The 24380-nt window shown below is 40.5% G+C and overlaps 1 protein-coding gene and 1 long non-coding RNA gene across 4 annotated transcripts in view; one reads left to right on the top strand and one right to left on the bottom strand.

Annotated features, from left to right (window-relative positions):
* Positions 1-8948: 8948 nt before the first annotated feature.
* The window catches only part of LOC131273444 (uncharacterized), a 129459-nt gene continuing 114027 nt past the window's right edge, over positions 8949-24380 (bottom strand). The window contains exon 4 of the long non-coding RNA XR_009180663.2: positions 8949-9609. This is a non-coding gene — a long non-coding RNA (uncharacterized lncRNA). The remainder of the gene's footprint in view (positions 9610-24380) is intronic.
* TSC22D1 (TSC22 domain family member 1) overlaps positions 23606-24380 on the top strand; it is a 126969-nt gene continuing 126194 nt past the window's right edge. The window contains exon 1 of one of the 3 annotated variants that reach the window (XM_058276650.2): positions 23606-24299. The gene's annotated coding sequence lies outside the window, so the exon portion shown is untranslated. The remainder of the gene's footprint in view (positions 24300-24380) is intronic. The other 2 variants (XR_011645836.1, XM_004457868.5) reach the window with 2 other exon arrangements.

Below are 24380 nucleotides of genomic sequence, written 5' to 3'. Positions count from 1 at the left end.
AGATTCCTCTAGTCTCATTGTGTCAATCAAAGGAATTAACTTCTAATGATTAAATTCCAGGCCAATGGAAGGTATTTGAGTGAATTCATAGTTTGGAAGGGGTAAAACTTCTGGAATAGCCCTTCAAAAATCATGCCATGTTGACATTTTCCTACTGAGCTAACACCACTTGCCCACAGAGTTGTTTAGGTGATATGGTTTCAATATTCAGGTTTCTAACAGAGAAGTAGGATCAATGACAAAAATTCCAGCCAAAACTAAAATGAAAATAAAAGATAAATTCTGAAGGACAATGGAAAGGAAGAAGTAAGAAAGATAAGAGAGAAAGTGATGGGGAAATGGAAGGGAAGAGTACCTCTTTGTTTTTTAAAACTTATTAATAGACTTTCTTTTCTTTTAAAGATTTGTTTATTTATTACCCCCCCCCCCCCCAACACACACACACACCCATTGTCTGCTCTCTGTGTCCATTCACTGTGTGTTCTTCTGTGTCTGCTTGTATTCTCATTAGGTGGCTCTGGGAACTGATCCTAGGACCTTCCAGAGTGGGAGAGAGGTGATCATTCTCTTGTGCCACTTCAGCTCCCTGGTGTGCTGCATCTCTTATTGTCTCTACTCTATGTCTCTTTTTGTTGTGTCATCTTGCTGTGCTAGCTCTCCATCTAGACCAGCACACTGCACAGGTCAGCACTCCATGTAGGCCAGCACTCTGCATGGGCCAGCTTTTCACTCAGGCCAGCTTGCCTTCACCAGGAGGCCCTGGATATCGAACCCTGGACCTCCTATATGGTAGATGGAAGCCCAATCTCTTGAGCCATATCCATTTCCCTAGACTTTCTTTTTTAGAACAGTTTTAGATTTACAGAAAAATTGGGCAGATAGTACAGAACTCCCCATCCCCTGTGCATGGTTTCCCTATATATTAACACCTGACACTAGTATAGTACATTTGTTACAATTAATGAGTCCATAGCTTATTCAGATTTCCTTAGTTTTGACCTAATGTCCATTTTTGTTTTGGAATCCCATCCAGGACACCACATGACAATTAGTTGTCATGTGTTCATCTGATGGAGTTTTTTTCTCAGGGTTAGACTGGGATTATGAGTTTTAGGGGTGAAGACCAGAGAGATAAAGTGTTATTTTCATCACATCCTATCAAGGATATCTACCATCAATGTGACTGACTGTATCAACATTAATCTTGATCAACTGACTGAAGTTGTACTTGCCAGGCTTCTCCACTGTAAAGTTACTCTTTTCTCCCCCTTTCTACATCTTACTCCTTTGAAGGAAGTCACTAGATTCAGTCTATACTTAAGGAGTTGGAAGTTATTCTCCCCCTCCTTTAGGATGGAGTATTTTCATGTTTTATTTGGAATTCTTTGGCATGGGAGATTTAGCTCTTCTCCCCAATGAATTAATTTATTTGATCATTTGTTTATATAAGTATGGATTCATGGATATTTATTTTATACTTTGGGTTACAGTCCAATACTATTTTATTTATTTTGTTTCTCAAATTGTTCCTACTGTGGCCACAGGGAACTCTTTCGGTGGGCTCCCATGCCCCTTTGACATACTGTGGGTTCTGTGTGTGTGTGTGTGTGTTTAGCACTTCCTTACTTTTTGCCACTACAAGATGCTCTAGGCTTATTTTATAAATTTCCTGCCCCAGTCCTAGAAAAAGGATTTCTCCAGGAAGCCCTAGTTCTCTTTATTGTAGAACGGCATTGACTCTCAACAGGAAAGGAAAGAGAGCTCATTCCTCCTGGATTATCATTCCTTTAATGTACTCTCAGTTGACAGGAAGGAAATATACGTGTGTATACTCATTTACGTTTTTACACATATTTAAAGATATTTCCATATATTGCCATTTGTATGTATATGAAGCTAAACACGAGTTCTTACCGATGTCTCCAACTCTAACCCATTACCACGTGGATCATTCTAACCTCTTCCCCTTCCCAATCATAAATTCCCTCTCCAACAGAGAGAAACGAGACTCCCATCCTCTGCTATCAATTTACTTAATTCTTTAATTCCATTATATATGTAGAGCAGTATCACAATAGTTCATCCACATCCCTGTGGGAAACAACCTTATCAACTAGACAACAGTACCTCCTTGCAGTTGTATTTGTCTTTCTCTTACAGGCTCCGTTTGTTTTCAGAATCATTTCGGTCAGCACCTTCTTCTTTTCCAACTTCAGTGAGGCTATTTCATACATATGTAACGCAGTTAGATTCTCTTGTCACAGATTGTTTTATATCCTGGGCTCCACCACACTCATAAATGATGTTTTAAAATTTGCATCCATCAAGGTTCACTCTTTGTATTTTAATGTTCTGTGTATTTTAATTTTGAAAAATGCATCATGTCATGTTTTCACCAATGTATCATACTAAATAGTTTATTCCCCTAAACATTCCTTGTGCTTCACCTACCTACTTCTCTTCCTCAGAACCTCTGGCAACATGGTAATCACTGATCTTTTTGCCATTTCTATATTCTTACTTTTTCCAGAATGTCAGACAATTGGAATCTCTTGGTATGTAGCCTTTTCAGACTGGCTTCTTTCACTTAGCAGTATGTATTTAATGTTCTTCCATGTCTTTTTGTGATATTGACAAATTTTAACTTTTTAAAATTTTTGACTAATATGCTAGTTATGGATATACTACAGTTTGTTTATCCGTTCATCTATTGAAGGAGATCTTGGGTGCTCCCAGTTTGGGCAATCATGAATAAAGCTTCTCTAAACGGTTGTGTGCAGGTTCTTGTTGTGGACTTAAGTTTTCAGCTCAATAGGGTAAATTTCTAGGAGCACAATTGCTGGGTCACAGGGTAAGCCTACGTTTTGCTTTGAAAGAAAATGCCAAACTCTTTTAGAAAGCAGCTATTCCATTTTGCATTCCCAGCAGCAATGACTGAGAGTTCCTGTTGCTCCACAGCCTCACCAGCATTTGACATTGTGGGTGTTTTGGATTTTAGATGTATAGTGGTATCTTATTGTTTTAATTTGCAGTTTCCTAATGACAAATGATGTTGAGCATCTTTTCATATGTTTGTCAGCTAATACACCTTCTTTGGTGAGATGTCTGTTCAGATTGTTGGCCCACTCTTCAATTGGATGGCTTATTTTCTTGTTGAATTTTAAGAGTTCTTTATACATTATGAATACAAGTCCTTGACCAGATATGTGTTTTGTAAATATTTTCTCCCAGTCTCTGGCTTATTCTTTCATTCTCTTCACAGTGTCCTTCACAGAGCAGAAGTTTTAAATTTTCATGAAGTTCACCTTATCAATTTTTTCTTTCATGGATCATGATTTTGATGCTATATCTAAAAGTTTATTGCTAAACCCAATGTCACCCAGGTTTTCTCTGTTATCTTTTAGAAGTTTTACAGTTTTGCACTTTGCATTTATGTCTATGATCCATTTTGAGTTAATTTTATGAAAGATGTAAGATCTGTGTCTAAATCAGGTTTTTGGTTTTTTTTTTTGCATATGGATATCTAATTTTTCCAGCACCATTCGTTGAAAAGACTATCTTTTTTCCATGTCACTGCCATGGTTCTTTGTCAAAGATCTCTGTGGGTCTATTACTGAGCTCCCCATTCTGTTACATTAATCTAATTGTCTATTCCTTTGGCAATATCATGCTGTCTTACTTACTTTATGTTTATAGTAAATCTTGAATTCAGGTAGTATCGGTCCTCCAACTTTTTTTTTTCTTTTTTAATACTGCTTTGGCTATTCTGGGTCTTTGCCTTTCCATATAAACTTTAGAATCAGTTTGTCAAAATCCAAAATACTTTGCTGCAGTTCTCGCTGAGATTGCACTGAATCTATAGATTAAGTTGGGAAGAAAGGACATCTTAATAATACTGAAATTTTCCAATCCATGAGCATAGCATGTCTCTCTGTTTTCTAGACTTTCTTTGATTCTTTCATCAGAGTTTTGTAGTTTTCCACCTATGGATCTTGCACAGACTTTATTAGGCTTATACCTAAATATTTTATTTTGGGGGCATGTCAATGTAAATAGTGTTGTGTTTTTTATTTCAAATTCCAATGTTCATTCATGGAGTATTGGAAAGCAATTGACTTTTGTATATTAACCTTGTACCCTGTGGCCTTGCTATAATCACTTCTTAGTTTCAGGGTTTTTCCCCCTATTTTAGGGAATTTTTTGTGCAGACATTTATGTCATCTATGAACATAGGCAGTTTTTGTTTTGTTTTGTTTTGTTTTTTTGGAGGTACAGGACCTCGTACATGGGAAGTATGCACTTACCCACTGCGTTACATCTGGTCCTCAATGACAGCTGATTTTTTCATTTGTTTTGTCTGTTAGTTTGCTTTTAGGAGGTACTGGAGATCAAACCAAGGGCCTCGTGTATGGGAAATACGCACTCAACCACTTGAGCTACATCTACTCCCCAAGGCAGTTTTATTTCTTCCTTCTCAATATGAATAATTTTTATTTCCTTTTCTTGTCTTATTACTTTTACTAGGACTTCCAGTACTATTCCTCATCTTAAGGAGAAAGCATTGAGCAGTATTTCATCCCATTTGTGTTTTGTCATTATTTTTTGTTTGTTTGTTCTGTTGTCCCCAACACTGGTTCTTTAGCTTTCTCTCCTCAATTTTTTTGAGCAATTTGCCCCATAAATTCCTTTCTTGCTTAAGTTTGCCAGAATCAGCTTCCATTGCTTGCAACCAAAGACACTAATACAACCAAGGAAGAAGAAAATAAGTGATTAAAAAATGCTAAAATCGGGAAACGGACTTTGGCCCAGTGGTTAGGGCGTCCGTCTACCACATGGGAGGCCCGCGGTTCAAGCCCCGGGCCTCCTTGACCCATGTGGAGCTGGCCCATGCGCAGTGCTGATGCGCGCAAGGAGTGCCGCGCCACGCAGGGTGTCCCCCACGTAGGGGAGCCCCACGCGCAAGGAGTGCACCCATAAGGAGAGCCGCCCAGCGCGAAGGAGGGAGCAGCCTGCCCAGGAATGGCGCCGCCCACACTTCCCGTGCCTCTGACAACAGAAGCGGACAAAGAAACAAGAAACAAGACGCAGCAAAAAGACACAGAAAACAGACAACCAGGGGAGGGGAGGGGAAATAAATAAATAAAAATAAATCTTTTTAAAAAAAAAAATGCTAAAATTAAGTCCTGGAATGAGATTCACCAAAAATATATTTTCAGTTCCTAAAACAGTATATATTGGGGACCAACCGTTCTAATTTAAATCTGAATCAAAGTGAAAACCTGCTCAATCATCATGGCACATCTCTAGGAGCAACTGTAATCACACCAGTAGATAGCAGAGTGTGGCCAAAAGATGAGGGCAATATTCTTTTTCAAGGATTACCTATTGTGGGGTTGATATCACAGCTTTGAATATGGAAACTGAGAATGTGTTCCCTGCAAAGCAAACGTTTACCTCTGTTTTCACTATGTAAATCTCTGTGTCTTTGATGATTTCACAACTTTGGCATGACTAAAGGACTTTTCAATTCAAATTAAACTCCTTCAACTTGCCTAGTCCCCCACCCCTCTCACTCCCACCCCTGACCTTGCCCCCTGGGATACTTTTCTTTTCACTGCCAAGGATTAAATTCTCTGTGAAAGCCTTGACGGTTTTCCTGTACTGGAAATGAGATACCAAAATGCCTAAAAAGAGACAAGCAATCCCAAAGCTTAAATGAGAAAATAATGAACTCTTATTCATTTTGGAAAAAATGTCTGGGTTCAAACTGAGCTTTTTTATTGACTTTTTTTTGGGGGGGGAAAGGGGTTCATAAGAAGAGTCATCATTTATGTTGAATTAGAAACTGTTATTCTACTTCGCCAATGAGGTTAAGTTTGCATGTTTTAAATTCCAAACATCTTCCTAGAGAATGGCTTACTGACAAGTATCTGGTGTGCTTCGGTGCCCTAAATGATCTTATATCTAAAGTTCCCCCGTATATAAGACACTTTATATATGCAAGTCATAAATATGATTAAATCAAAGCTCTAATTTTTTTAAAAGGCAAAGCTCCTGTGATTTAACCAAACTACAGTGTGGGAATGGCATGGCTCTTTGTCCTTACATAAGCTGCAAAGTGGAGTAGCCTCGGCTCTCCCCCACTGAGAGCCAGATAGCAATCTTTGGGTCAAATGACCCTTCTCCACATGTGTAGCTAGTTGTGGGCACGTCAGACCAGTTACACCAGTTCTGTGTTGGTGGGTGAATGACTCAAGATAGAAGGGAGATTTAGCAGTCGTCATCCTGTTCCCACTGCTAGTTTTATTAGGGCACATCTTGCTGGTGAGAAGCCCACCCTAGCTCCTGGATCCATGTCTCCCTCCTCAAGCCACACACATGAGGACACCTTATTGTTAGCAATGTACAAACATCAGATATGATGAGTACAAATAAAGAGGACCCATCGTAAATATTGTCGTTCTTAACTATTACCTAGTTGTTTTATCACGTCCTAATCTCTCCCATCCAAAAATAAAATTATTATTTTACAATAATTTCATATTCTGGCAATTGGTGTCTGCAGTCACATTTATACCAACCTAAATTAGTTGCCAGTTTAGACATGAAGACAAGGGGATCATATAATATTAATGTATTATCAGAACCGTATCATCTCAATTTTAGTCAGCAGCTCAATCAATTAATGCAAAAACTTAGGTGGAGCCAGAGCCTGGATTTGGGGGAACACGATACAATGGATAAGAACTGAGCTGGAGGCATTAGCTTTTGGAAAATAGTCCCTTGAAAATGTATTTTCTTCTTGTTTATTTGCCATGGGAAATGACATCAATTTTTGCTCAGTGTGAGAACATTTAGCTGGGGGGGGAAATCACATAGGTCATTGTGTCAGATGTCCCAAATGGCTAGATGACCCTTCAATAAAATACCTCAGCATCCTTTGCTTTTCTTATAATTGCCCAGGCTTCCACTGTATTGAAAAGTGACTGGAAAAGCCATTCTATGAAATGACTCTTTAATATTTGATGAATGATTCGGTCTTATGGGCTTGTGTGCTCACATCAGTCATGCTCCTCAGCTAAGACCACGTATGTTCGCATGGGATCGTCATTAAGCAAAGCTTTCAAGAGGACCAGACAGGAGTTCCGTTTTTCTGTCACATTTCTCAGAAAGAAGAATAACAGAGAAAGAGTGCAGAGTTCAAAGGAAAAGGAAAGGGTATGTACACACACACACACACATAGCGTCCCTAGCCTGGAGAGGCCATATAATTTAGCAGTAAAGAGCCACACTCTCAGCCGCAAAGTGCACAGGAGACATTTATTCCTAAATCCTCCTAAGAAGCTTTAATATAATAGCGGGGTCATATTATTACTAGGCTCCCAACAATTGGGAAAACTGAGGCAAAGGGATACAGAGAAATATATCAATGTTACACTGTTAATCTAAGTGAAAAGACCAGGACTTGCTCAGATACTCTAGTTCTGAGGAACTGAACCCCAGGCTGGAAAGTAAACTGGATGTGGTAGAGGCTGAACTTTCAGCTTCCCCAAGGATCCAAATGTTACTTCAGCCCACCCAAAAGAAGAAAGCACTGCTTTTAACTGCAGACTTAGAGAATGCCCAGATTCAGAGGGTTCTGGCCTCTCCCCACAGAAATTAGACCACCCGCCCTCTCCCTTGGATTTCGCCTCCTCGCCCACATACCTGCGCCTCATCCCCTCCACACCAGTGCCCACAAGACCACCTGCTCAAGACACAGCCAGCAGGGGACGTCCTCCCGTGGAAAGAGCACTTGGCACCAACAGCCCTGCAGTCGAGTTCTGGCTTTCGGCTCTGCCCCAGGTCTGACAAAATACATGCTATTTGGAGACGTGGAAAACAGAGAAAAATACTGTTAAAAAATCACTTACAGGGAAGCGGCTACGGCTCAAGCAGTTGGGCTCCCGTCTACCATAGGGGAGGCCCTGGGTTGACGTCCTGGAGCCTCCTTGTGAAGGTGGGCTCAACTGCACGCTGCGGAGAGCCACCCGTCCGCAAGAACTGCAGAGAGGCGACTCAGCAAGGTGACGCAACAAAAAAGGGAGACAAGCAAAAACACAGAAGAGCACGCAGCGAATGGACACAGAGAGCAGACAGCACGCCAAAAGCCACAGGGGGGGGCACAGAATAATTTTAAAAAATCACTTAATCTCATCACCCAGAGTAATAACTAGTAATATTTTAGTATAGTAAACAAAGTTTTAAAATAAATATGTAAATATTTATGTAGTTGGATTTACGCTGTATATGTACAATTTAAAATCCTGCTTTACTTCTTTTACTTTGGGTTGTAAGCATTTCTCTATACCATCAAATCACTCTTGTTAATCATCGCACATATCTTTCTACCAAAAAACAATGGTGATAGATATTAGGGAGAAACCACAAAACCAAAAGTTGGGGAGAAAAAGGGAAATTCTACCAATCTGCAAATCCTAAAGTTTCTGTGGAATGTTTAATGAAAATCTTAGGAACTAATAGGAGACCAATGAAGTTACTTTGGTAAATTTATAAAATAATCATAAGATCATTGTTAGCAAACATAGTTTATAATATTTAAATTCAAAGAAAACAGTTGTTACTGTGCAGCACCGAATTATATTGGTAAAATTAATTAATGCAGTTTTATTAACTAATAAGAGGGAAATCACCAATTTTTTAAAGGCGCCTAGAGAGAAAATGCACAAAAGCGCTTATTAGCTGCAAGGAAGAATAATATTCCTACTGGGGCACTGTAGGTGCTGAAATTAGAGTCCTTTTGTTAACAGCTCTAGTGGGAAGGTAAGCAGTATGTGAATGGGAGAACTTTCCAGTGCTTAGGCAATTGTTCTTCACCCCCCCCACCCCCCCACCCCACCACTCCACCAAACAAAGACTATTCTTAAGGATAAGAACAAAAAACCAGGTAGGTATTTAATCTCTAGCAAAATATTTTGTGCTTATAGGAGATTGAGCCAAATACCACCACCTCCTCTCTCTGCTTTAGAGCTATTGCCCATTTCCCAATTACAGAAAGAGGGCCCCCCCCCCCTCCCATGTTGACTGAGCTGGGCTAGAGCTGGGAGGAAGGGCTCTGAGAGAAGACTGTGGCTGATGAGGAAGAGAATGGTCTGTGGAGTCAGGCAGAAGTAGCATTCCAAACAAGTCTTCACTTTCAGCTGTGTCACTTGGGTTGGACAAAAGTCACCCAAACTTCTGATTCTCTTTCTCCATTTATACAGTGGGAGCAATAAAACCTATTTCTCATGGTTGTAGATGTTTCCTGAAAGATGGTTATTATCACTCATATTTCATTTTTATTATTTCAGATATTTCTCCTTGCTTTTTTTTTTTTGACCATGAACTAACTGCTGTTCGGACCAATGGTCATTCTGCTTTTTTGGTTGTTGTCCATCTCATCTCAACTCCTAACTCACTGGTGCTGTGCTCTGATGCTCCAGGCAGATTCCATCCAACCCAGGAGTTAACATCTGACGTTTAAGAAATCTCATAGGGAGTAGATGGTGCTCAAGAGGTTGAGTGCCTGCTTCCTACATGGCAGGTCCCGGGTTCAGTTCTCAGTGCCTCCTAAAAACAAAACAAAAAAGCAGACAAACAAAACAAACTGAAAAACCAACTCAGGGGAGCCGACGTGGCTCAGTGGTTGAGCACTGGCTTCCCACATAAGAAGTCCCAGGTCCTTCCATCCCCAGCCCCTGGTACCTAAAAAAAATACAACAACAACCACCAAAAGCTCATAGGGGCATGATAATATTCTTTAAGTATTCATTAAATAAAATCCTCAATAAGCTTTTTACTGAGAACCTAGTAGGTGCTAAGAACTACGCCAAATGATACGGTTAGAAATCAATAAACCCTGACAGGACAAGAAAGTCAGCAAGAAAATTTTCCAAATATATTTATAAAAAAGGTTTAAACAAATATTTTTTAAAAATGTATAACAGATGGGGCTAATAAAAAAAAAGTAGAAGTCTAGATGTGACATGAGTTAAAGAAAATGTTGGCTTAATTTCAAGATGCTTTCTAATGAGGAAAGAATATAAATTAAGAAATTAGCTAGACAGAGTGGAGTAGCAATCAGGAAATTTTATTTTCAGGCCATGGATTAACTATGCAATTTTAAGGAAGAGATTTAATTTTTGCAGACTTCTTTTTCTGTAAAGCAGAATTCAGGGGTCACAAACTGAAAAACAAAACAAAACAAAAAAAGCATTCCTAAAGAACTCATGGATTCAAGAGAAAATCACAATGGCAATTATAAAATATGTTTATAGGTACAACATCAAAAGTTGTGGGATGTAGCTATAGTGGTCTAAATGAAAATGAATATATTTAAGATACAAGAACAATTGAAAATAAATAAACTACATGTACAATTCTAAAAGCTAGGAGAAAACAAAGTAGAAAAAAGAAAATAATAAAAGCTGGAATTAAGAAAATAGAGGGAAGCAGACTTGGCCCAATGGATAGGGCGTCTGCCTACCACATGGGTTCAAATCCCGTGGCCCATAAGCAAAGATAATCATCAACAACAACAACAAAAATCTGGTCTTTGAAAATCATAAAACCAGACAAAGGCAATTTATGGAAAGATAATTGTGGATTCATCTCATTTATTAATTTAAAGGCAAAATTTCTAAATAAATTACTATCAAATTATATCCAATAATGTATTAAAATATGTCATTATCAAGTAAAGCTTATCCCAATATGTCAATCTAATCCACATATTAACAGATCAAAAAACCAATAGATGCAGAAAAATATTTGTTAAAATTCAACACTTGAAATATTCTACTCTCAGATGTACATGACCTTCCAGTCTCTGCTCAAATGGTACCAGCAAGGCCTTTTCGGACCATCTAATGAAAACCTACACCCTACCCCTGTGCTGCCATCCGTCAACCCCTTAACCTGCTTTTTAATTTTAGTAGTAATTCCTAGGCATAATAGAAGAGATCCCCAAAACATAAATTCGACTACTTAAAACTTCAGAATGTCAAAAAACAGCAAAACATGATAAACGAAATTTAAAAATTTAAAAATTGGGAAAATATTACAATCAATTTAAGTGGAAATGGAGAATGATTTTATACATAAGAAGAAGAAATTGTCTTACAAATAAGTGGGCCTAAGATACGAAGGGACTAGTCCAATTCATAGAACATGAATTAAGAAATGCATTCTGAAATACAAGGATGCCATTTTTTATAAACCTATAAAATTGGAATGATTTTTAAAAGAATATAACGCAGTACGGTCAGACAGGCACCCAGACTGTGCTAGTGAGAGTATAAAGCGATTCCTACTTCCTTATATTAGTTCCCTATTACTGTGTAGGGAATTACCTAAAACCTTAGCAGCCAAAACAACATTTATTATCTCACAGTTTCTGCGGGTCGGGAATCTGTGAGTGGCTTAGCTGATTTTTCACAAAGGTGTTGTCACTCTCTTGGCTTGAGCAGGGCAGGAAAACCTGCTTCTCAGCTCCCTGGCACCGTTACTGTCAGCTCAGTTGTGCCCTGGTTGTTGGCCAACCAAAGACCTCATTTCCTCACCATGGGACCTTCTCCTGAGGGTCCTCACAACATGGCAGCTGGCTTCTCTGAGGGCGAGTGGCAGGAAAGAGAGAGCGGACCAAGACAGAAACTACAGCGTCTTTTATAACCTAACCTTAGGATCGCCATTCCTTCGCTTCTGCCATATTCTATTGGTCACACAGACCGATTCCGGTGCAGTGAGAAAGGGGACTCCCCAAGGCAGGAATCCTAGGTGGCCAAAGGATGCACTATTATGTATTTTTTTAAAGTGATGATTTTGAAGAATTTCCTATATGGAGAAATTATGAGAGAACGCTTATTTTTAAAGGCAGAGGATTAACATTTACATACAATATGCCAAATATATAAAAAATAAAATGTATACGTAATTATCTTTAAAAAGACTGAAGGTTCTCTGATGCTATGCCTGAGAAGATAAAATGACATGTAGGTAGTATTCATGACCCTCCCCAAATGTTTAATCTGAATCTAATTATGAAGAGACAATCAGACTAATGTAGCTTGAGGGACACACTGCAAAAGAACTGGCCTTCAAAAATGTCAATGGAAAGAGAGAAAGAAAGAGAAAAGAAAGAGAGAGAGAAAGAAACATAAGAGAGAGAGAGAAAGAAAAGAGAAAAAAAAGGGGGGAAGGAAGGGAGGGAGGGAGGAAGGAAGGACGGAAGGTAGGAAGGAAAGAAAGAAGAAAGGAAGGAGATAGAAAAAGTAAGAAGAAGAAAGGAGGGAGGGAGATTGGGAGACTAAGAAATGTTCTAGACTAAAGAAGGCTAAAGAAATACAAGAACCAAACGCAATGGATTTTCCTCAGTTGGCACTTTAGGGTTTTCTCATTTTTATTTTAAGTTATGAAGGACATTATTGGAGCAGTTGGGAAATTTGAACGTGGACTTGATGTTAGATAATAGCATTGAATCAAGGTTAAATTTCCTGATCATGGTATTTTGATTGTGGATGAAAATGCCCTCGTTTTTAGAGTTACATGTTGGGAGTCTTTCTGGTTGAAGTATTGTGATGTCTGCTGCTCACCACACAGGAGCTTGCATGTGTGTACGTTTTGTGTGAGTAGAGCACTTCTCAGAGAAAAATTAAATGTGGCAAAATGTTAACAATTGGTGAGTCAAGATGAAAAGTATAAGCGGTTCATCCTAATAATCTTGCAACTTTTCTGGTGGTTTTAAAATTGGAGAAAATAATGTTGAAAAGTAAATGCAACATTAAAAAGGACTGAGCTACTAATAGTGGCTTTATTTTATTGTAAAATTAAAATGACACTTTACACTTTTCCGTGGTTCTCTATTTTCAGTATTCTAACATGCTGAACTCTGTATTATTTTTATAATTGGAAAAAAAAATGTATTTAAAGGCTGATTCTTCTTGGTGAGGCATATCCAATCAAGTTTTGTGCTCATCATTTCATAATTCTCCAAGTAGTTTTATTTGACATTGCATAGAAATCTTGCCATGAAACGCGAATAAGATTATTAGGAGACTCCATATAGCACAACCATATATGCTGATTTTAAAAGATACAGATTAAAAAACATGAATGACCCACAAATGCATTTTGCTTAGTGAAAGATGCCAGATGCAAAAAACATTTTGTATAATTCTATTTCCATAAAATGTCCAGAAATTAGTTTAGTGGTTGCCTAGGTTTGGGAGAGAGAATGAGAGTGACTGTAAATGGACAAAGATTTTTTTTTTAGGGTGATGGAAATGTTCTAAAATTAGACTGTGGTGATGGTTGTACATCTCTAGAAATGGAGAAAATGTATTGAATTATACACTTAAAATGGGTGAATTTGATGGTATATAAATGATATCTCAGCTGTTTGGAAAGAAGATGGAGTTTAAAAGACTGACTAGATGAAAAACACAATCTCAGTTCAAAAAAACATGAAAGGTATGAAAAGTCTATTGGAATTCCTTGTGAAATATCCAATGGATCTTGTTCTTTCCCTAGTTATTCCTAATTATTATCAAGAGAAATGTGGTTAATTCAAACTCCCTGCAGGCATATTGATGACTTATACACTGATTTTCAAAACAATCCTCATTTTTCTAGGAGGTACCAGGGACTGAACCCAGGACCTCACACATGGGAAGCAGGCACTCAATTTCTGAGCTACTCTACTCCCCAGTGAGAGTTGGTTTTTTCAATTGTTTGTTTTTTATGAAGTACTAGGGATGGAACCCAGAACCTCATACATGGAGAGTAGGAGCTCAAGCACTTGAGCTTCATCTGCTCCCCTCAAAACAATACTTTTTATAATTTTAAGGTACACATAATGACTAGAATCAAGATAGTAGAAGACCCATTGCTTAATTAATAAAGTTGCTTTGTAATGTCAATTTAAATTTTCATTATTTCAGCAAATTATTCTCAAACTATTACTATGGTAAGTTTTTGAACATACAATTATCTGTATATAGGTGATGGAAGAGGTAAATATTTTAAAATGCTTCTTGATGCCAGATTTATACACTTAAATTCTAATCAGATCTGTTAAAAAAAAATAGGTAATACAAATGCAAATTTACTCTCAGTCCACGAATCATGATGGTTAATATAGTCTGAATTAGTAAGATCTTACTCTGTTCTCAAATAGATGTGTTAACGAGGTTGTTCTTTGGAAATTTAAATGACTCTACAAAATACTAATTAAAAGATACTTGATCAGAATTATAATTTTGCATTCTAATTAAAATGATGGCAATCAGTTCCGAAGTCCTGTGATGACTAGGCACTTCAAAATCCTCCTTCCCCTCTTACTCGCCACTGTCACTGATTTCTCCAGCAGCCTGACTGGCTATGCATTAGTGGGATGGGCCTGAGCTGGCCTGGGCCCACTGCTTGGTGTGGTGTTATCCAACAGGCTCCCAACTCATGCATGAGGGACCACTTCGGGGAGGGGGGGGTGGAGAGGGGGCGGGCAGTGGACTTAATATCCACAGGGCCACCCTTTACCAATGCGGAATGTAAGCTGATGGATAAACGCAAATCCTTTGTGTCTCCTTGTGAATAGTTTGAGAGACATTTCTTAAGGCTTTGTATTAGTCAGGGTTCTGCTGGTTATAAAAGCGCAGTATGGTCTCTTGAAATATATGGTTGCAATGTTCTGTTAGGATGTGTGTAGGCACAAGCTGAGTTTTCTGGTCTGCATTTAAAATGAGCTACAACTTAGGTGAGGCCTTAAGAAATGTTTGTGGGTGGAGACCTCATTGAAACAACAGCAATCTAATGGGCTGTCATAGAATAAAAGTGATGAATAATAAGAGAGAGTTAGGGACACAAACTTTTTTCTATCCATGGGTGTTTGCGATCATGGTGTTTATTAGGGAACAAGTCACCACAAGTGGTTGGTTAGTTTATTGCCACCGTCCCTGCTTTCCGCTAAGTTTTGTGTATTTTTTTTTTTGTCTTAGTATTGATACTTTGGAGATTTTGCTACAGGAGGAACATAGTCTTCCTTTTGGTAGATATTTCTCTTTTAAAATGTCTGCCATTAAAAAAATAAACAGCAGCAACAACTGAATCAGAAACAAATTTAAAAACAACCAATAAAACTCGAGACTTAGGCAGGACTAATGCGCGCACTGAGGAGCCATATTGGCTGGTCTTGGCACTAACCATATGCACCTGGGAAGATGTATGCATCAATGAGGGCTCATCACCGCAGCTTCTAAACTATATAGCTGCCATTGTTTCACAGGAAAAGTATTCTTATCTAATTTCCAAAGATCCATACTGTACCTCTATGGAATCGGTGGATTAAAAGATACTTGCAGTGACATGGAGGTCTCTGGTTACCTTTCACCTGGAGGAAAAATGTCTCTGATGATAGATGAACCAAACTGATCTCCCGCCACTTTCCATTTGTCCTTAGTTTACAATAAGGTTATGGAAATATATCCTTGAGCTGGTGTTGGGAAAATGTTGCCTCCTTCCGTGCCTTCATTGTTGAATAGAAAACTATTGCACCAGGCAACTTTGTCCCCCAAAGAAGAGGAGTAGATATTCAGATTTTAAAAAATATGTATTTTATTTTTTTAAAGGTATTTAGATTACATAAATGCTACATAAAAATATAGGGGATGATAGTTATTGACACCCAAATTGGTTTGATCTTTTCTTTCATGTTCCCAGTTATTCTAGGGAGAACAAAACTCCATACTTCCAATCTTCTACTCCTTAAAAATATAGCAGCCCACACAAATTATTACATCCTTTTAGTTAATTCTACTAAAAGTGCTTTTCAGGGAAAACCATATGTAGAAATATTACAGAGTATTTTATCCTACTGAGGTGAAAAATATCTGCATTAGGATTCAGATGAGATCAGCCATGACTGTTAATAGCACGTATCTGTGAAACGTTGAATGTTCTTTTTGAAATAATAATTTGTTTTTATCCCCTGTTTTTGTTCATGAAATACAACTCATCGTATACTTAGGATGAATGGAATAGCAAACAGTGTTATTAGATGATGACTGCTGCACAATTATCATGAAGAAAAGAAGAAAATGAAATATTACTATTCCCGGGTTTCATCAAAGTCGGAGGTGGCTGTAATTTCGATCTCCGAGGTATGGTCAGGGAAATGCCAGTGGAGGAAGGGTTGGGTTGAGAAGAGCGTGGAAAGGGAAGCGAAAGAGTGCTCATTATAAAATGTATTTGGCAATCAAAGGACTTGACTTGTAGATAAAAGCCACTGAAGATTTTGTTAAGGCCCGAGCCTACAAAGTATGACTCATCTGGTACAACTAGTAATAAGATGGATGCTAAGTTGATGTCTAATTAGAACAGAATCATTGAAAACATTGCCAAAGACTATTATCGTTGGACATTTTAATAATGCAACACGGGGTAGAAATGGTGATTTGCCTCCTCTGAAGATTCTACCAATCTGAGAGGCTCCAGTACCAAAATCTCCCTGTTTTTTCAAATGAAGGGGATGCATAAAGAAGTCCCATCTTCGGTCAGTTATGGATCCATTGGGAATGTATTTCAGCTACAGAATCATTATCATCAAAATATTATGTGCTTAATTTAAAAATATATGCATCATAATCTACAAGGCAGTTTCTTTAATCTGATCTTAGTTATGTAAGAGAGGGTCGTTTTTATTATACAATCAGAAAAGAAAAAAACATTTCCCATGGGGAGAAATGCAAAATAACAGAATCCTCATTTAATACGAACACTTCAAAATGGAAGTTGTGATCAATAAACAGCTAGGAAAAACAGCTAAAAATTTTTATAGGTTTATTAACTAAGTCAGTAACTTTTTAAAAAAGGGATCATAGTACCTGAAATTCTCCGTTGTAGGCTTTGTGTGAGCTCAGCAACCTGTCATGCAAAAGATCACCAAGCAAGCTTCTTAGAAAATAGTTCTGGAGCACAGACCTTGGGCACGAAGCCCTCGGGGACTGTAGGGTAGGATGTAAGGAATGCATTTCCAGAATCCACACAAGTTAAGGGTTCCTCTTCTAATTAGTATTTAACCTAGTGCACTGCTCCTAAACAAATGCAGAGCTATCAGAAAAGGAGATGCAGATTTCACTCATATCTTCTTACCATTTTCCCTAAACTCAGTTTCTCACAAAAATAAAAAATGCTTTGGGCATGGTGTTTGGTGAAAAGGAGTAGTCAGCAAGTTGTTATAGGCTCAGGCTGGGTAGGGAGAATTTTAGAGACATCAGATAAAGACCAGAGAAGGAAACAGTACTGTTGGGTGCCCTTGACCAAAATTTTAATTATGAACTTGATTTCTAATGCCGTGATTTTTTAACTTAATGGTGTTCAGGAACCTCTTGAGCCAGTCCGGTAATAAAGTTCACATGTTAAATTATGTTGGCAGTATTTCCTACAGAATGTGGGATATGAGAAATTCTTTACTAGTACTTACTGAGTTCTTACCTTATGCTTGACAGAATAATGGAAACGGAGCTCCTTTCTCAAGATGCAGCTCATGAAAGTATATATCTCAAAATTCTTGTTTTTCTTTATCAAATATTTGGGGATAATTTTTGGTAATAAAACTTTTGGAGTAACAGTGAAATTATTTTATTCAAAACATGCATTGATAGAGTTGTAATTTAAAAAGCCATTTTTATATGACTTGAATAAAGAGTGTTAGAAACTCTTAAAATATTAAAGTTAAACCACTGAGTTGGCATTACCTTGTGGTTTCAATTCCTGTCTATAAATAACTAGGGCAAGAAAGCACCTGAAACTTCTCTTCTTCCAGCCTTTGATGGAAAGCTTTGTTGGCATCTTTGCAATTAACTTTATATTTAACTCAATGAAGAGGCTGAGTCAGTCATGTACTTAATTTTCTTGAGTTTGACAAGTGTGTGTATAAATTGCATGTAATAAAACAAATCGGTTTTCCTCATAAATCTCATCTCATGTTTTTCTCTGAAATTTCAGCATTTCCTCTTTAATGGTTCTATATTACCATTCATACAGAAAAGTTTTTGTGAAAAACTGTTTTCTTTAACTTCCTGTGATCATAATACTAGTGGGGACTTTATTTTGTGCTTCTGACTACAGATTAGCTTGCTATGCATTGCAGATTTTCCTTTCTTCTTCTGTTTAAAGCTTAATTAAAATTAGAAAAGATTTTGGCCTTTAAGACAACAGTTCCTGTTTTTCTTCCATAGTGAAATTAACTGGAAATGTCAATTTAAGTGACTAAAACTATCTTATCAATTTTCTTCTTCTAAAAGATAAGTTGGAGAAGAGGGAGAAAAATAAGCAAAGGAAAATTCCATAGTAAGGAATGACCTCAATAGCCATTCCTTTTTCCTTGAGCTTTGAGACTTGAACTTTGAGACCTGTTTGTGAACTTAATCTTTGAATACAAAGGGATACTGGTTGTTTGTACTTCTTGACCTGGTTTTGGTTCATCTATGGTGGAAGACGGAAGTCTTATTAGAATTGTGATACAAATAACTATGATAAATGTGCTTGTATCTATAACTCAATATTCCAAAAGATGTACAAAAATACAAATTGGTTCTTAGAGCATGTTAGAAAGACTAAGTTATTCTCTAGGCTCTCACATGCTCAAGAAAGGCTATTTGCTAAAATAAGGAAAACATTGACCTAGTCCTATGTACATAGCATTTCTCAGTTGTGATTAAAACCTTTTTTCAAGCATCTGGCTTCGGTCTTAGATCAGTAAAAGATCATCAAACTTACTGAAGCATTGGTCTGTTCATTTATGCCCAATTCCTATGTGTCCAAGGCTGAGTCTCTAAAATATACATTCTTTCCTAGAATGACTGCAATAGGAGAAAACGGTGCTCAGATTCTTTGGAGATACCTAATTATGAAAATTAAAACATGAGTATACTGCAGAATTTTTAACTTGGGAGCTAGAGTTGGCAGGAACCTGATTTAAAAATATGTTTTGGAGGTAGCTGCAAAGGCGTGGTAAGACTGCTGGAATTTACATCCATCTTAGCCCCTCGACTTGCCAAGGTGCAAAGACCTCAACCTCTGTGGCTGCCTTTCTCATCTGTAAAATGAGGTATAGTTCCTCCCTTGCGCAGTCGTGAAGATTAAATGAGATAAAATACTTAAAGCATTCAGAGCAATACGTAGTATGTGGCAGGTATCGACAAATATTAGTTATCATCTGGGAAGATTTAAGGGTTATTTGATTAGACTTTAAAAAAAAGTTTTAATTAACATGTTCTTTTTTTTCTCCAATGTCTCTTCACAAATCTGCAATGGATGTTAGAAATGATTTTCTTAAGCTCTGAGAAAAATCTCCAAATTTACATTCATAAGTCAGAAAGACTGACTGTAGAATATATAACATTTACATTTTTAGCCTCTTCACACGGAAGGTATGCAATTTGTGTTATAGTGTATCTTCCTTGGCGTTCAAAAACATTAAAGGAACCCTTAGTAATTTCCAGGAGATTTTTGAGAAATACTAATTCCTAGAATTCAGACTGCTTTTTCAGATAAATCTCTCAAAAAGGAAGCATAGAATCTGAACAAAGAGGACCTGAGCCCCCAATTTAGGCACAGGCCTTGGACAAGTTATTTAACTTCTCTGTGAACATTTACTTCTAGAAGGAGTATGACAATGCCTCCTCCCCCAAAGGGTGGAATTAAAGGAGCCAGTGTGGACCGGTGTGCCTTGCTAGCTATAAATTCAGATGTCTGTACTTTATTTTCTGGTTTATCAGCATGCTCTCCTTTGAGGGTATAAAATTGTGTCGCCAAACCTTCGTGTTTTTACATCGAAAATCTAACAAATGCTACCCCAAATTAGCCAGCGATAAGCTACACTATACGCAGTGACATGCGAATGAAAAGTTTCAGAGTAAGTATTCTGCGGTATTTACAATATTCAAATAGCACATGCTACTTTTGGTCTCGTTTTAACAATTTTCTAGAGAACAAATGCATTTATAAACGTGCTGCAATATCCCTGTACGTTTCCTCATGTGTAAAAATGTGGGGTCTGTCATGTTTATAACACCCATTTAAAAATTTAACTCCTTTTTCTTCTCAGATGGCATTTAAAAATTACAGATAAGTAATATAACATGACTGAAGTACTATTACCCAGAATAATTACTGGAGTGAAACAGTGGCATACTTTCTGCACACGTTTATCTTTAATATCTGTCTTTACCACTCAGTCATTCTGAGTGTAAGCTTTCCTTGTTGTACTTTTCCTGGGCAGTGCTTTTGGAGAATTACTTGGTTTTAAATACTGATCCACATTGCAGCTTGCACAAATAAGTAAACTATGCTAGAATGTTGAGCAAATGTTCTGTTTTATGGTAGAATAAATACTAAACATAGTCAAATATACATGCTGGTTTGCAAGGTGGCAATAACTAGATTGAAATAAACACTGTAGTACAGACTAATATCTTCTTCAGTAGAAAGGTAATTCAGGGATAGACTCTCACAACTTACCAGGGGTTCTTAAGGGATCTGTTAGCTTGAATTGAAATTCAAAAAAACCATTATTCTTGTGGGTGTGACATATTTATTAAATAAAACACAGTATAGGTGGTCTTAGCAAGGGGACCGTGGTTTTCACCTGACTGGCAAAGGGGTCTGTGGAACAAAAAAAGAGCCCCTGACGTAAACAGTGAAATTCTTTCAAAAGGTAAAAGATAACTCTAAATACTGGGTTCAAAGGATTGAATGACTTCACTACACATAGCAGTAAGCATTTAATATTTAGGTTAAAAAAAATCCACTTTTTCACAAAAAGGTAGTAATATGGTGACACGGGGCTGTTCAGGTGCTCTGCTTGTTTTAATATACTTATGTTCACACATTGCTGTTTATAGAAATAATGGGGGAAAAAATAAGAATCACATTTTTCCAAACTCAGATTTCCCTGAGTGGCTCTTTATATCTTGATGGGACTTGATGCAGCCCAAACAGAGGTTTGAAAGTGGCACACAATGGAAGCGGATTTGGCCCAGTGGTTAGGGCGTCCGTCCCCCACCTGGGAGGTCGGCGGTTCAAGCCCCGGGCCTCCTGACCCGTGTGGAGCTGGCCCATGCGCAGTGCTGATGCGCGCAAGGAGTGCTACACCATGCAGGGCTGTCCCCTGCATAGGGGAGCCCCACGCCAAGGGGTGCACCCATAAGGAGAGCTGCCTAGTGCAAAAAGCACACACGGAGGGCTGATGCAGCAAGATGAGGCAACAAAACGAGACAGATTCTGGGTGCTCCTGACAGGAATACAAGTGGACACAAGAAGAACGCAGTGAATGGACACAGAGAGCAGACAACTGGGGGTGGGGTGGGAAGGGGAGAGAAATTTTAAAAAAAAGTGGCAGGCAAAAATTAAATACATTTTGAAAGGACCATATTTTCTTATGAAAAGTAAAACAAAACAAAACACTATCCTTTGTTAATGGTTAGTATCTGCTTTTTCGGTGTTATCTCAACAACTCATTCTGTCAATTTAGGGTAAGAGTTTAATTATTTTAAATGTTTTTCAGCTTCAATCCACACACACCAGGTATTTAGGAACCCAAAGGAGAGTTGAATGGTTGCTTGGGGTAATTTAAAACATTGACCTAAGGCAACATTTTGAGAGCTATCAAGAGCATTTTCTTTCACTCTGTAGTCTAAAGAAATAGAATTCTGCCTATCTACATTCCACTGCAGTTTCAAGCGGTTAGGATAATATCTATTTTCCATTAAAAAAATGGTGAAAAATCATGTCAGATTTGCATTTTGACAATGGAAGATGGCCATTAATCAGAAATATCTCTTTCAAAAAAAAGCTGTTAGGGGATTCAAAAGATTATTTTTGTAAAATACGCAAATGGCCAGATCAAAATGCACACTAATTCATGTATTAATTCGAGAATTACTACCATAAAACAAGAAATAAAGTACGGTCTTTTCAAATGTATTTGATATCTATCACCATATCATCTTCAGTATTTGTGAGCGCCTTCCTTTGCACCTAGCACAGAGCTCCACATTAACAATTTGAAGTAAAAAATATTACATAGTTCTGCTTTTTCTGTTTAGTTGGAAAGACCACAGATACAGGAACAATATAACATAGCTTTGATAGGCACGGGATGTGGAGGGTTCTATTCAATAATTTAAGACAATGGTGACAATATTAGCTTTTTGAGGGAGGGCATGAGAGAAGTTTCAGAGAAACCTAAAGGTTAGATGTTGAGCTGACAACCACAGGTTTACCAAAAACTGAAGACGACTATACGTTTACGTTTTAACAATTTCCTGAAATTGGCTGTGGATCTTCTGCGTCCTTTAAGGTTTCCCGAGCCAGCGTTGTAACCGTAAAAACGTTTACGCCCCCAACAACCTAAGTTAAAAAAAAAAATTCTCTGGAGACTTCTGCTTGCTTGTTTTTAAATTCCCGAGCAAGACGTAGTTTTCAAAAAAATGCTCAGAACTAGAAGGTTTTGACATGTAAATGCCGGGCAAGCGACTTTCAGTAAATGGAGTCCATTCAAACCTAACGTGACACGAAATGGTGATTTTTTTTTTTTAAACTGGAATTTCGGACAGCTCTTTTTCTTATCCTAACCCTCAAAGGCATTTTTCAGTTCTCATTCCACGTGCTCCCACCAGGACCAGCCCACTTGTCTTTTAAGTGAAACCTCCGGGGGCCACAGCCTGGACAATGAAACCAGGCTGCGTCGGAGCTGAACGGGCTCCACCTGTTGAGGCCAGGCGAGTCTCCGGGGCTGGGTGGCTTTTGCCCTCCCTCGACGTGAGGACGCCTGCAGCCCCTCCCCTCCAGGGCGCGTGCCCCGGGGACCTCGGCCACCTCTGCCCGCGGCGAGGGGACCGAGGGGACCGCGTGGCGGCCACGCCGCGGGGCACAGGGGCAGCCCCGCCGCGAGGAGCCTCCGCGCGTCCCCGAGGGCCGAGGGCGGCGCGCCCGGGGGCGAGCCCAGGTGCGGCGAGGGGGAGGGGCCCGCCGCGCGCCGAGGAAGAAAGCCTGACTCATGTCGTGGCGGCGGCGGGCCCCAGGGTCCCGGGACTCGTGATGCTGTTGCAGCGGAGAAGAACCTCACCACCCGCCCCGCAGGGGACGTACGCCCGGGGTGCGGGGCACCAGCCACCTTCGCGGGGTTCTCCCCTCCCCGTCGCGCCCCCTCCTCGGCCGCGTGAGAAAAAAGAGCGGACACACCTAACCTGCGCGCGCGCGCACTCGCGCGGCCCCAGCCCCCCAGCCTGCCCCACCCCCACGCGGGCCGACTCGCCCAGTCCGACCCGGATTCGCTCCCTTGGTCGCGATGTCCCACCCCCACCAGCCCCGGCGGCGGCGTCTCCGCCAGCGGCGTCTCCGCCAGCCTTCGGCAATTTCCGCCGAAAGACCGAGCGCCCTGCTGGCCCGAACACTCGCCGCCTCCTTTCCCCCGCCAGACGAGGCTTTCTGTCTGCGGCGCTGGGGCGCATGCGCAGACGCCATCTTCCCTCCTTCTCCGCTCCTCGCCCCCTCCCCCTGCCGCCGCCACCGCCTCCTCCAGCCGCGGTCGCCCCTCCTCCTCCTTCTCCTCCAGCGCTCGGCGTTGGTCCCTCCTCTCCCGGAGCCGCGAGAGACCCGGCGATACGGTGGAGCCGGAGAAGAGCGCTAGTGACCACCACCACAGCCCCCCGCCCGCCCTCAGCACCCACCCGCTCACCCGCCCCGTTTGCCGCCACCGACCAGCCCCACCCCTCGCGCTTCTGAACGGCGTCGGCTGCAGCCGCTGCACCAGCCCGTCTGGCCGCCGCCGCCGAGCGAGGAGCCGTCGCCGCCGCCCGCGGCCCCCTCCCGCCGGGCCCGGGAGCAGCGGGGTGAGGACGAGCCGGCTGCGGAGGACGAGGACGCGAGAGGCCCGCCGCCCCCCGGGTGGCTCGGGCGCCGGCCCCTTCCTCCCCGAGGCCGCGTGCCGCGCCGAGCGCCCGCCCCGAGGGAGGAAAATGCTCGGGCTCCATGGCTGCCAGTGATGGAGCGCTCCCTGGGCTCCCGCTCGCTCCGCCGCGCCCCGGCCGCGCTCCGCGAGGACCCGGCGTCCCTGCGCGCCCGCCCGCGCCTCGTTGCCGCGCTCCGCGTACCGGGCGCCCCGCCGCCGCCGCCGCCCCGCTCGCAGCCTCGCCGCCCCGGTGCCGGCCGCGGCCAGCGTTTCCCCTCGGAGCAGCCGCCGCGAGCCCAGGGGGTTTGAAAGGGTCCGCGGGGCGAGGGGGGAGGGCGGCGCGGGGCCGGGAGGGGAGGTTTGGGCGCCGCTGAGCTCGGGGCTCGCCGGCGGC

This window comes from Dasypus novemcinctus, chromosome 15, assembly GCF_030445035.2.
Source record: "Dasypus novemcinctus isolate mDasNov1 chromosome 15, mDasNov1.1.hap2, whole genome shotgun sequence".
NCBI lineage: Eukaryota > Metazoa > Chordata > Mammalia > Cingulata > Dasypodidae > Dasypus > Dasypus novemcinctus.
This window is presented reverse-complemented; position numbering and strand designations above follow the sequence as displayed.